The sequence below is a fragment of the Taurulus bubalis genome (genome assembly GCF_910589615.1).
Source record: "Taurulus bubalis genome assembly, chromosome: 14".
Lineage (NCBI taxonomy): Eukaryota > Metazoa > Chordata > Actinopteri > Perciformes > Cottidae > Taurulus > Taurulus bubalis.
In genome coordinates, this window is record NC_136602.1 from 2,974,511 (window position 1) to 2,988,847 (window position 14,337).

Here is a 14,337-nt window from a genome sequence, read left to right on the forward strand (position 1 = left end):
AATTCATCTTTTAAGGCACTTGCATATATGATACATACCCATGTGTTGTATATCAAAATGTGCAGAACAATCTCAGCTCTCTATATAATGAGTCCCCACTTGCCCTAAGGCAAAGTGTAAAGAGATAATTTGCCCATGAAATTCAATTTTTGGAAATTCTTCCTATCTCTTGTGAAAACGTACCTTTACTCATGTGGAGGAACTGTTTCGGTGTTTGAATTTGGTTTACCAAAGTCTGAGGTCCACAAAAGAAGTTGCATGTATGAATAAAATAGAGCTACATGGAAAGAGAAGAAGTAAACGTACCGTGAAGAAATGTAAAATGGCCGCAAAGACACACAAGATGACCACAGAGACACAAAGTGAAACCACTCGACCTCAAAGAGACACGAAACAACCACAAGATGCCTGTGAAGAGACGCAAGACAACCTCAAAGACTCAAAATGATCAGTAGGAGACTCAAACAGACGTCAAACGACCACAGAGGGACACACAATCACCGCAGAGGGACGCAACACGACAACCAGAGGGGTTGTTGTTTCAGAACCCACCCGATTGTAACTGCACTCCTGGGTGGAAACGACAGCTCTCACATTCAGCTAAAACAAATGGTACTCACTGTCGTCACACACACACACACACACACACACACACACACACACACACACACACACACACACACACACACACACACACAATATTAACATTTGGGATGTGTATTTTATTTTAGATGTGGTTGTATGTGGGTCACAGAACATCCCAGTGTGTGTGTGTGTGTGTGTGTGTGTGTGTGTGTGTGTGTGAATATGGGTCAGAATACATCATACATCCCCTTAATCTTTCTCTCTCTCTCTCTCTCTCTCTCTCTCTCTCTCTCTCTCTCTCTCTCTCTCATGTGGGATAGATGGCAGAGAGACAGAGTATGCTGTCCCACATTCCTTCCTTTAGTGTTGTTGTTGTTGTTGTTGTTGTTGTTGTTGTTGTTGTTGTTGTTGTTGTGCGGCGTACCTAAACACAAACCACTGATTCCGATTTTGGAATTGATGGGAGAACCTTTTAATGGGAATATGAGAGGAAGGAGGTGCACAGAGGGTACGGATGTCAAAGTCCTTTCCAAGTTTTTCCGACATTATCAAATAAGATTTTTCGGTAGCTTGTTGTGCAAAACGCTTCCTGCTACATTTACCATAAAGTCCTTGGACCCGGGCGAGGACAGGTTTTGCATCGCAGGCCTGAGCGATCGGTCCCTCCAGGTAATCCTGCTGTTTGAGCACATGTTGCATCACATGATCAATATCAATCAATGTGAATCTCCTTGTACTCAAGTGATCAGCTTCATTTGCTCAGCAGGTTGCAGTGAGAGGAGAATGTAACGTCCTCTGTGGTCTGATTGCGTCACTGCAGGAATACATTGGGCCTTAAATATGTATTTTCATAAATAACAAAATGCTAATATAGATCACACTCTCACAGTGTGACTCTGACTCCTTTGTGGCAAACAAAAACTCAAAATAAATCCTGTCAATGACGGCAGCAGATCCTTCCGTGATTGGACGGTGATCTCTGTAAATCCAGCTTTGATTGGTCGGTAGACTCTGCAGCTCAAGTCCTGATTGGCCGGACGCCCACGAGACGGCAGAAGCTGATTGGTGAGTGAGCCTCATAGTCTCAACCTCCTGATGGGTCAAGGGAGCGCTTGATTTGTTCATCAAGACTTCAGCTGCTCATCTGTTGACCCACACGTGTGTTCACACACACACACACACACACACACACACACACACACACACACACACACACACACACACACACACACACTAACATCCGCTTTTGTCTTCAGAGGGAAAAGTTACAATCGTATAATACTTTCACTGCTAAAATACTAAATAATACTCGTCTCCTGGCATTTTTTTAGCAAGTTTTCTCATGTTTAAAACCCCTGAATATACAGGATGCTTTAGGTGGATAAAGGTTATACATCTTCTCTTGCTTTCCACCTCTGAGGGTTTAGAATATTTTGCTTTTCGTCGTTAATTTTTATGGTTTTAAATGTTCAGAAACTGAGACGATGAGCAGTTTCACTGCAGCTGTCTGCAATAAAACCACGACAGCTGGAAAATATGAACTTTGAGTAAATGTTGAAGAAAGCGAGCGAGTTTTCAGCTGACTGACAGGTGTCACGTCAGCTGAACTGGTCTCTCTTCAGGCTCACCTTGTTTGCTCTAAAACAACTGACAAGATGGAGAGGAAAAAAAGCAGAAACCCGAACCTCAGTTCAATTTAAAAATGGTTTTCGGATGAGATTGAAGACTTATAACTGCTTCACCCCCAATATATACATTGTTCTACTCTGTTTCTTTTGGGCTATGCATTGTGGGAAAGTAGTGTGCATCAACAGCACGCTCAACAAACAGTTGTAACTGTATTTATATATAAATATATATAGTCCTTTGTAGATTCCTTGGACCAGTGTTGGAGTGAAGACCACCTGAACCAGACCAGAGAGTTTCAGGACTGAGACCAGACAAGACTTTGAGGGTTCAAGACCAAAACCACTGACACCGCATGACACACTTAAGATACAATGTGGAACATGAGAACCAGAGAACACCTGTAACTGATCTGCCCATAAAAAAACGCCAACCAGCAAAAGTTTTCCTGAGTCTCTGGAGTCTCACATCAAAGCACAGAAGTAGCACAGATAGTCCTCAATGAGAGTTCTCTTTGTCTGAGACTGAGATCAAGTTAAAATGCAAACCGTTGTATTGAGACCAAGACGGACCTCGAGTATACGACCCTGTTTGGGACGATAGTTGTTTAAGGACCCACAATATAGACGTGTTCTACCTCCCAACATCACCTATCTTCACTTTTCGGTGCATAAAACAACCTTTTTGACGATCGCCTGATACCTTTTCCTGTGGCACAATAACCTCTCCAGCGACATCATCGTCTCTGGCCTGAACCGGAGGATAGAAGCTGTGAAATGTTATTTACAGAGTAATAAACACAGAGAAGACTCATCTCAGAGCAGCTTTACAAACAATTCTGAGAGATATCAAACATATATTGCTTTCACGGCGTCATGAACGATATATATTACGGTGTCTTTTGTCAAATGAGGGAATTGTGCTCCGTCAATCCGTCTAAAACCAGACCTCTTCCTGCTGGGTTATAATGTGATCTCTTTCTTTCTCTGACCTTCTCCTCTCTCTGTGTCTTTATGTGTGATTCCCTGTGTGGCTCTTTGCCCTTCTGCTCATCCCTCTCTCTCTCTCTCTCTCTCTCTCTTTCTTTCTGCCTCCCTCTCTCTCAGAAGTGCTGTGTCGGGGATAAAAGGTGGAGGAGAGCCGAAGGAGAAGATGAAAGAGGGAGGGAAGGAAGAAGCGATGTTTAATCTTGTTAAAACGGCCTCAGCACACACCCCTCTATGTGTAGCCTACGCTTAATGCCAACATTTCTTTCTTTTTTTTACAACCAATGCCAACTCTTTTTTTTGGGGCTTTGCAAAATATCTGCAATGGCAGATAAATATTAGACATATATCAGAGAATATTAGGATTAGGGTGTTTTTTTTATTGAAGAATAAAAACCTAATTCAGTAATGATAGTTATTATTTTGTCATTTAAAAGCTTGTATCATGGAGCAGCAAAATCAGGTTAAAAAAATAAAGCAGATATTGGAAAGTAGCAAAACTAAACTTCAAACCACAGAAGAACTGAAAACACCTTCATCAATGGAAATAAGAGTAACTATGGTATATATATATATATATATATATATATATATATATATATATATATATATATATATATATATATATACCGTCACAACACTGTGTTACATATATTTAATTAGGCTTAAGGGGTATGATCCTTTAAAAGGGGATTCAATAAATTAGTCATTAGTCTGCACCGAGACTGAATAAGTAACAGATATGAAACGGAAGAAGACTCCAGAACATTTCTACTGTTTGCTAATCTCTTTTTTCCTGCTGTTTTATGACATTGAATTTGAAAAAAAAAACAGAAAGGCATTCTCCTCTACTGGCAATGGGACATTTATTTGTGTGTTTTAAAATCCTGCACATGCAGCATAACTCTGGTGGAAAAATTGTTCAAGTCGTCTCCTCCTTCCACCTCTGAGGTCTCTTTTCATCATTTAACTTTATGGTTTTTTTAAAGGTCCAGGCAGTGTGAGACAACGAGCCGTTCCACTGCAATAAAACTTTGACAGATGGAAAACATAAACTTTGAGTAAATGTTGGATATCTGTTCGCACGGCCGCCTCCTTCTGTTTCTGGGACTTCTGAAAAACTTTTTTCCAGATATTTTTTCAGATATTACCAATCGTGAAATAAGACACCTCTGGAAGTGTTTTTTTGGAGGCCAGGTGCCACGAGGTAGGACTTATTCTTTGACTGGACTTTTTACTTTTAAAGGCTCTTTCAGACAAAGAGAGAACACAGGAATATTCAGACAGACGAGAGAAGAACAAATGTAACTTTTAAGTATGCAAACAAAAGCTAAAGTTACAAGTATGAACCTGAAAACGAGCGCGATGTGTTCTCGTTTAGTGTCTGGTGCTCTGCACGTCCATCCAGGGTCCCGTTCCAAGCGGCAGAGTTAATGAAGTGAAGAAGAGGAGGCAGCGAGTGTGGTGGAGTCACAGGGAGCTTTACAGCTCAAGGCACTAGCCAAGACATGTGCCCTTCACCTCTCCTTCCTCTCCTCTCTCCTCTTACCTTGTCCTCTCATTGTCCCAAGCCACCTCCCTCAACACGTTCACTTCCTGTCCTGAGCCTCCTCCTGTCCTCTCCTGGTTCCATCTCCATCTCATCCTTCCTTTCTTTTTATTCCACTCATGCCTCATCACCCCTCACCTCTTCGGTTCTTCAGGTGTTTTATTATAGATGGATGGATGCTACTTTAGCCCACACACAAACACATATATAGGCAGAGTTGACCACCTGTGGTGTGTAGTGATTGTCTATGGGCCCTGATGGCGGCTCAGTGAGCTGGAACAGCCTCGGTATTTGCTGACCTGCTGGGCCGTGAAATCTCCCCGCATATGCACACGCCTCATATCCATTTAAATAGATTCAAATAAACGACCTTACAGCGCGGCTGAGATTGGATGGGAGCGCAGGCGGAGGGATGGAAGGACGGACAAAGAGAGAGAGAGAGGGAGGTGGATGAGATAGAAGGTAAAATGGCGTTAAATGAAGTTTTTCCCCTCCCATTTCCACAAAGCATCGGGAATGCGATGATTGATGGCTCGGTGGCGGGAAGGCGCGGCGTCGCTGATGGATGATGGGAGGCGTGTGCAGCCAGGAGGAACAGAAGCAGATTCCATTTCAGATCTCATCTGATGCCGCGCGCATGCCAGTGCTCTAATATGTAGATTGTGTTTAGCCTTTATCTTTTGCAGCGATGTGACACACACACACACACACACACACACACACACACACACACACACACACACACACACACACACACACACATTAAATTAGTGTGTGCAGGGCATGCACGCAGCTATGCTTGTTCAAATAATCTGTAATATTTATGACCCTGTCACGTCTTTATTGGTCAAGGTCACGACTCTAATCTTTCTACATTTCCTCACGTAGCATTGTGTATATCTTAAGGAAAGTTACTTACACATTTGTTGTGCGTTTTCCTACGAAAGTGCAGCAACACGTGTCGATTTCCGGTTGTTACATGCATACAGTCTTTTTTTAAAAAAAAAAAAGACTTAGTAGGAAAACTAAGTTTTTTGGATTTTGTATTATGTTTCCAAACAAAAAGCACTCTGCAAGAAAACAACAATTTTCTTTTTGAGGTTTTGCTCTTCGGCCATGGATCTGAAATAAAATATATATTAAAAAAAAGGTTCCAGTTGCACGTCTGCTCTGTAAATACGTCGACCGGGTGACTTTCCCTCTCTCATGAAGACAGATGTGGAAGAAGTGAATGTTCTCAGCCCTCCGGCTCAAGCAGCTGTGGAACATTCAGCCTCCTTCACAGAAGCACCCAAAGGAGACCAAGTGTATACTGGGAGAAGATGAGGGACACAAACTTCATCATGTGAGAGGCGATCATATTCTTCTTGAAGGATACATCTCATGGAAGAAACTATATCTATATAAAAGGGTAATCTTTATATAAATGTGTGAAAATAAATAAAAACTCTTGAAGCCTCTGACAGACAGAAGGTTTTTGTGACTGACCCCAAGATTTTATTCACACTTACTCTTTTTTTAGATTTTTTATTTCCCCTCCCTACTTGCAATGCAATCAGCTGGCGTTCAAACTTTCCAGCTCGACCAATCAGAATTGGCCAAGACCTCAGAGAGCCAATCAAACTGCTGCTCTCAACTGCTATTTCATTGTTTGACGTTGTCCTTTATGACCTGAACTCTTCATCAGGAGGTCTTCCTCACTCTCCAAGTCCTCATATGAATCAATACCAGAGCCACTGATGTGACATAGCAAAGAAAACTGCACAGCCTTACAAGAGCATATACGTCCATTTGACATGTCTATAACACAATTCAACCATAAATATTAACATAAACCATAAATATGACTCGAGAGAGCTCCCAAGTTATGGAAATATACATTTTCATATCCCTAACTTGATGCCACACATGATTGGCCCACCTTTCTGGAAAGTTTACGACCTACGGAATCCGCCAATATCAGACAAATCCCTTGTGAGACAAAGCCTCAGCAAGATATCAACCACATGCCAGCCCAAAAAACTGAAATATGACTTATGGATGAAACAATACTTGCTTGGTATGTACTGGTGCATACTGGTTCCTCTGTTGTGGAACCAGAGGCGTTCAAGGTCCAGGAAGAAAGTTAGGGCATTTTTGCTTTGACCTAAACCTACGGTTCACGAAATCTGCACTAAATTAACTACTACAAATATTTAACTTCACTTAATCAAAGCCAAACTTTGCAGAGACACTGTTAACATATAGTGATATTTTATAGTAGGAAAAAAAACATATAATATGCATAATTAAAAAGAGGAAATACATCCTGGAAGTTTTTTTTTTTTAAAAATAGTTCTTTCCTATGTTCGATCATCAACCAATAAACCAGTAACACATACAGTATACTGCTATATTAACCTCTTAACTAGTCTCACAAGTGTTTTCTGTGTATACCTTTTGAAATGATTTAAATTGGTATCTAAAACCATTAGTCATTTTTGAGAAAACACGGCTCATGTTTAAAAAGGTTAAATGATACGTTGTTTCTGCTGTTTGAAGGCATTTTGGGAATAAACACAGGCAGAAACACTTACAGTGATTACAAAATAACTTCTGGAGCATCGTAATCTGACACTTTCTAACTCTCCTTTTTAAAGTGCTATAAATAAATATAATGTATTATTCGTATTATTCAAAATTCAAATTTGTAAAGCAGATTTATACAGGGCCGTTTCACTGGACCGAGGTGTATTTTCTAAATATTCTTCCAAACAAAGGTTTATTTAGTTTTTAGGTTTGAACTTATTGGTTAGCTCTTGGAAAAGATTGTGCTTTTTGGGTCAAAATAGGCACGTTTGTATCGTTAAATAAGACATTTGTTAGGTGACTTAAGTATTTAACTTGAAAACAAAACAAGTGCACGTTGACTTGGTTTAATACGGGACACAAACGTGGACCCATACAACCTCCATCGCACTTTATCCTCCGTCAGCTGCTCTGATCATGTGACTTTACATCGTTAGCTGAAGGCGTCTTATACAGACTTTAAGGGAAAACCTTAAAGACGCCACAGATGAGGTCGCTGGTCTTCCTCAGGTGTGTGAAAGTGTATACCGTCTGGTCTACACATGGTTGGCCTCACATGGACCGAGGTAAATGTCAACCTGAAAGCCTCGCCGCGTCTATAGAGCTGCCCTTCCCGACGCTTTTTATCTGTCTCTCCGTTCTTTTATTCATCGCTCTGTTTCTTCTCCTCGGAGGGAAAGCGCTGCCGGTTGGAGGTCTAAACGCCGACGGAGAGGTTTCAGGTGTCAAGGGAGGGAGAGCGGGAGTCAGGGAGGGAAGTGAATAATAGATCAGGGAGAGGAAGAGAGGGGGAGGCATAAAAGGTGCATGGAGAGAAAGAGAAACAGATATAAAGAGTGTGTCAAAGGAAGCGAGAGAAAGATAGGGGAAGAGGAAAGAGAGCGAGAAAAAGGAAGGAAGTGACGAGAAAACACACGTCCATACAAGTCATCCGTCCGTCTGTTCCTCCCTCCCTCCTTCCTTCCCATCTCCTCGATCCTTCCCATCTCCTCCGTCCTTCCCGTCTCCTCCCTCCTTCCTATCTCCTCCCTCCTACCCATCTCCTCCCTCCTTCTCATCTCCTCCCTCCTTTCGTCTCCTCCATCCTCCATGTGGTCAGGAGTTGTTGCGTAAGCCGGAGGTTCATCTTTTATTGAGATGGGTTTGACATAAATACAGTTTCCATAAATACTATCTACCTCGTTTCACTGGAGTTTAAAAGCTCGACCTGTAATCCCACTAAAAATAAATCAAAGGATTTCCACAACAACAAATACAATCATACAGTGTAAAAGCATCTAGAGACAACTTCTCTTCCTTAAAATATAGAGACATGTTTTACACACTGCTAAACACAACTCTTAATTTAAAATCAAAGGATATATTTAAAGGCCGATGATTATTCTTTGCACCGATGCTGCAAATGCCCATTGATGCTGATATTCATTTAACTTAAATGAAACAACTTTAATTGCACGTATGTGTTTTCCTCCAAACGCTTCAAACTGTCGGAGACTCCAAAACTGCCCAATATGAGCCAGACTGATCAGTCGGGGGAAATACAAATGAACTGCTTGTTGCAACTCAGCGAGAACCAACCTTCCAGGGTCAAAGTGGTTCTCAAGAGAATTCAAGAAGCGCCTCTTTGTGCTCATGAAGTGTGAACTGTCCTCATGTGTCTGGATTCAAGGCAGGCCACTCAACAGAGACTGACCTCCTCGCTGTCTCTGAGCAGATTCACACTGCTAGAGCAGCCTCTCTCTCCTCTGTCCTTCTCCTTCTAGACCTTTCTGCTGCCGTTGACACAGTGAACCACCAGATCCTTATTTCCTCCCTGCAGGACCTTGGTATCACAGGCACTGCGCTCTCCCTCTTCTCATCCTACCTCAATGATCGCAACTACCGGGTAACTTGGAGAGGATCTGTGTCTGAACCTTGTCCTCTTGGTACTGGAGTCCCTCAAGGCTCCGTCCTGGGTCCTCTCCTCTTCTCTCTGCACACCAACTCTCTCGGCGCTGTCATTCGCTCGCATGGCTTTTCTTACCATAGCTATGCTGATGACACCCAACTGATCCTCTCGTTTCCCCAATCGGACACACAGGTAGCAGCACGAATCTCTGACTGTCTGACTGACATCTCTCAGTGGTTGTCCGCACACCACCTGAAAAGGCTCTCCTACCCACGACCTCACTATTACCTTCAACAACTTTACAACGACTGCCAGGAACCTCGGTGTGACACTCGACAGTCAGCTCTCCCTGACTGCCAACATTATCGCAACAACACGTTCCTGTAGGTTCATGCTGTACAACATCAGGAGAATACGTCCCCTCCTCACTTAGAAGGCGGCACAGGTTCTCATCCCGGCTCTGAACATCTCACGTCTTGACTACTGTAACTCCCTCCTGGCAGGTCTACCTGCTAATCCAGCCTCTGCAGCTCATCCAGAATGCAGCAGCTCGACTGGTCTTTAACCGAAATTCACCCACACGACTCCGCTCCTCCGCGACCTTCACTGGTTACCGGTGGTCGCCCGCATCCGCTTCAAAACATTGGTACTTGCGTACCGTGCTACGAACAGATCGGGTCCAATCTACATCCAGGACATGGTAAAATCGTACACCCCGGCCCGTTCGCTCCACTCGGCTTCTGCCAATCGGCTTGTAGCTCCGTCACTGCGAGCTAAACACTCAACAAAGTCACGACTGTTTCCTGTCCTGGCTCCTCAATGTTGGAATGAGCTCCCCATTGACATCAGGACAGAGCAGAAAGTCTCTACATCTTCTGCCGCAAATTAAAAACACATCTTTTTCGACTACACCTTGAATAAGGAAAGTAGCGCCGTAGTAGCACTTTAGTAGCACTTAGATGGCACTTACTAATAGCACTTTGTAGTTCAACTTTTTTGAAGTAATTGTACTTTCTTGATTATTGTTGTTCTGAGAATGTTGTGGCCCACATTATCACCAAACCACTTCTTCTCCAGTTCTCAGACCAGCGGCAAAGACAGAATGAGGAACGAACAGGTCTCAGACCAGTGAAGCGTCATCTTATCTGTGTGCTTTCCCAGCTGCTACAGCATCACCGCACTGCACCATCAATGAAGCTGTGGTGGTCCATGACTTTGACCTTTCACCTGTGTGTTCCTGCTGTCAATCATCAGCATGAATCCTGTCTGTTCTCTGATGAACACCATCTGAAGAAAACAAGTTGCTTTTGCTGCAAACATTTATCTGAAGCAACAATCTTCACACCCTCGTCTTCGTCTTCTTCTTTCTGACCGCGGGACTGAACATGACGTCCTTGTTGGTTTGCTTGCATGTCAACGTGAGTCTCAACAGTTTGTGTGTTGCTGCATCAGATCGGATCATTGAAGGCAGAAACGTATATGACTTTGAGTGATGAGAGTCCAGTTCAACAGAACTGAATGAGAGGAAACAGTTTCAACCCCAAAAGGGTTCAATGGTCTCTGGTGTTGATTCCAGATACTTGATGTCAGTGTGAAGTTCACTCCTGCTCATGTTGACCATACGTGCATAAAGAAAGCAACAAGTGCCACATGAGAGAACAGAGGGAGGAGGAAGTGACACGTCACTAATGAGAGGAAGTAGATTCAACATTGGTCTTGAAGACGGAACAAGTTCAGAGACGAGTAAAGAAGCAGAGAGACGAGAGACGGAGAGGAACGATGGCTGAACTCAGATGGATTAAAACCTCTTTGTTTCTGATTCTGGTGCTTCAGTTTCCAGGTAAGGAGACATACAATGTGTATATGACTACAGAAACATTAAAGAAGCTAATGTATTAATATCATTAATGTTACTTCATGACCGAACCTTCGTTTAAAGAAGACACACAAGTAGTCTGTTTGTTTCCCATCGAGGTGAATAGTGAGTTTAATGAACTCTTAGAAACCAACGATGAGGCACATTCTCAAACTGTTGTTGTGTCTAAAATGATCTTCACTCTGACATTAATACTCATGTTTTTATTTATCTTTATGCTTTTTATTTCTCTCTCATCTTCTCAGCAGCAGCAACAGGACAATGGTTAGTCTCCATCACTGTCAGAGATGGAGATGAAGTCACTTTGCCTTCTTACAACAGTCTGATAGATGATCATAAAAACTGTGACTCTACTTTGTGGATCTTCTATGATTCAAGGGGACTAAGAGTATCTCTGGTTGAAGATGATAAGATTACTGATGACGCCAAACATAAATCAGACAGACTGAGTTTTTCAGAGAATTGTTCTCTGGTTATAAAGAATGTCACAGATGAAGATGGTGGTCGTTATGACTGCGGACAGATCGGACCAGGACAAGTTGCTGTGTTTATTCTGTCAGTTGTCACCAGTGAGTATTCACATCATCATGTTTTCAAACTGTCTGGTCCGAACAATATACTGAAACATTATAATAATAATGATTATAGTGATGAAGTTCCTCTTCTCTCTCTCTCAATGTCTCCATCTTCACCAGTGACTGAACACAAGGACACTGGTGAGGTGACGGTAAACTGCTCTGTGTCGACATATAGATGTACACACACAGTGAAGTGGCTGCTTGAGGGTCAAGATGTGGACAAACACAACAAAGACTTGATGACATCACAGTCTTCCTGCTCCGCCTCTCTGAAGGTTCTGACTTCTCATTTCTTTCACACATCGATGTTTAATTCATTGATGTGTGAAGTGACCGAAGGTGGAAAAGTGCAGAAGTTTCCTTTCAGAATTTCTCCCTCAGGTGATGAAACAGGTGAGAAAACAAGTTTGTTTGATGAACTCTCTTTCTGGAAAAATGCTAAAAAAAAATAGAGTGATCGATAAATGTATTAATGTATTAATTTATTCATATTAATGCTGGAGTGCAAGTTGTTCTCTGTAATTAAAGACATTTTAGAGCTGGTTTTTCATGCTGATGTAAAGGAACATTTCACAATTGTTATGTATTTAACTGTAAATAAAATGTATTTTGAGTCTAAAAGCTGAATTAAATACTTTTAAAGAGAGTTTCCGCTCTCGTTCCAGGCTGGTGGAGGTTCATCTTTGTGCCTGTTGGAGTAGCAGCACTCATAATAATAGTTGTGGCCGTCAACATCTGGGCAAGGATGAAAGGTGAAGAACATCCACATATTGAAGCTCATAAAAGAGGATTTTTACTGACACTAAAGTCGACTCTTTCTTTTTGTCTCTTCAGAGAAGAAAAGTCAGACGGATGAAGTCGCTGTGAGTTTTTTAACAACCTAATAATGAAATGTTTATTTTACAGTTGGTACTTTATTACATTCTTATCTTCAGTGTTTTCTCACTGGAACATTCGTGGCTTTAAAGGTTCTTTACGGTCTGAAGAGCATGTTTGCTGTTCCTCTGGATAAAGAACAGAATGAAATCTAGTTCCAGTGCAAACTGGAGGAGTGGGATCAGAAAGTGAAGCTTTGATTGTGTTGTTTCTCACAGGTGCGTTATGATGCAGAAGATGAAACGATGAACTATGAAAACATCGGACCTCATGATGGAGTTTGACCAGCACGACCAAGTCTGAGGAAGACCGGTGCTGTGACACCACAAGAAGTAGGGAGCCAATCAGGGGCCAGCATGCAACTTACAGAAGTGAGATGTCCAGCAGCGAAACACACTTTTATATTCAACGACTCTGCAGGAGGAGAATTATACATAGAGGAAGCGTGTGAAAGATTTTAGAAAAGTTTTATAAAGTTTCTAGAAAAATTTGTAAAAAAATTTTCAGAAAAGTTTGTAGAAAAAAAAGTTTTATTTCTTTTATTTTTTTGGTTTTATCGTGAGAAATATAAAAAGTATGTAAAGTTAAAGCACATAAATGTGTTGATTTGTGATCAAGATAATGTTTTTTCTACAAAACATGAAGATGACAAACATGTTGAATATATTTTAACTTCCTAATAAAACCGTTTTTATAATTCTGCATCCGCCTCGTGGTCAAAACCGGCCTTTAGTACTTTTAATTTGTATATTTTAGACTTTCACTCATCTTGAAGAGCATCGTTATTATATCGTATGATATATCGTATCGTGACGAAAAAATTGTCCCGATTGTCGGCTGTATCGATATTGTTGCACAGCGTTAATAAGAAAGTTGCAGATTTTCCCTTTAAATCAATAAAGTTGATCTCCAGATGTGTTCTGCTGAACTTGAACCTCTTTTTATCGAATAAACAGGTTTTATTCTGCCGTATAAGTCAGCGGTCAGAAACCTTCCATATCCAAAGAGACATTTTGATGTTTTTTTCACCAATACAATGTGTCTGGAGCCGCAAAAGCTATTTGATATCCAATTCAATTCAATTCAGTTTATTTTATAGCCCAACATCATACATACAAATTTGCCTCGGAGGGCTTTACAATCTGTACACATAACATTCCTGTCCCGGGACCTCACATCGGATCAGGAAAAACTCCCCAAATAAAGATAGTAAAAACCATTTCACAGGGAAAAAGGGAAGAAACCTGAGGGAGAGCAACAGAGGAGGATCCCTCTCCCCGGATGGACAGAACCAGTGAAGATATCACAGCTTATAAAGTTTTATAGTCATATTAAATATACAAAAGGTTTGTTGTATTTATGAAATTATAGAACAAGAATAAAGATAATTATTGACATTGTATTGCTATTGTACCTGTTATAACAATATCAAACTCTTATGAAGAGGAGAGAAAAAAAGGTTGTGTCGGCCAACATTGAGGTCAATTAAAAAAGACAACAATACAGACCGTGAGTCCAGTCAAGATTTGAGGCTAATGTGGTTTAGAGAGCTGCGACGATTACACAAGTTGAGCGCTTTTGTTTACAGGAAACCAAACGAAAAATGAGGAATAGCTTTCATATTCTTTGTATGACATCTTATTATCAATCCTTCCTTTCTTTAAACCTTTTTTTTATATGTAAAGTTAAGTCCTAATGTTGGTCTTCTTTGTTTCCCAGATGAGTCTTTTTTCATCCCATCACATATGAGAGCCACGCTTTGTGTCTTTCAGGACCGATGTCCTCCAAACAACACTCAATAAAGG

The 14,337-nt window shown here is 41.4% G+C and overlaps 1 protein-coding gene across 1 annotated transcript in view; it reads right to left on the reverse strand.

Moving 5' to 3' along the window:
* Positions 1-14,337, reverse strand: part of bean1 (brain expressed, associated with NEDD4, 1) — a gene marked incomplete at both ends in the record, with an annotated part of 36,571 nt that overhangs the window by 22,145 nt on the left and 89 nt on the right. The gene's annotated exons all lie outside the window — the stretch shown is intronic.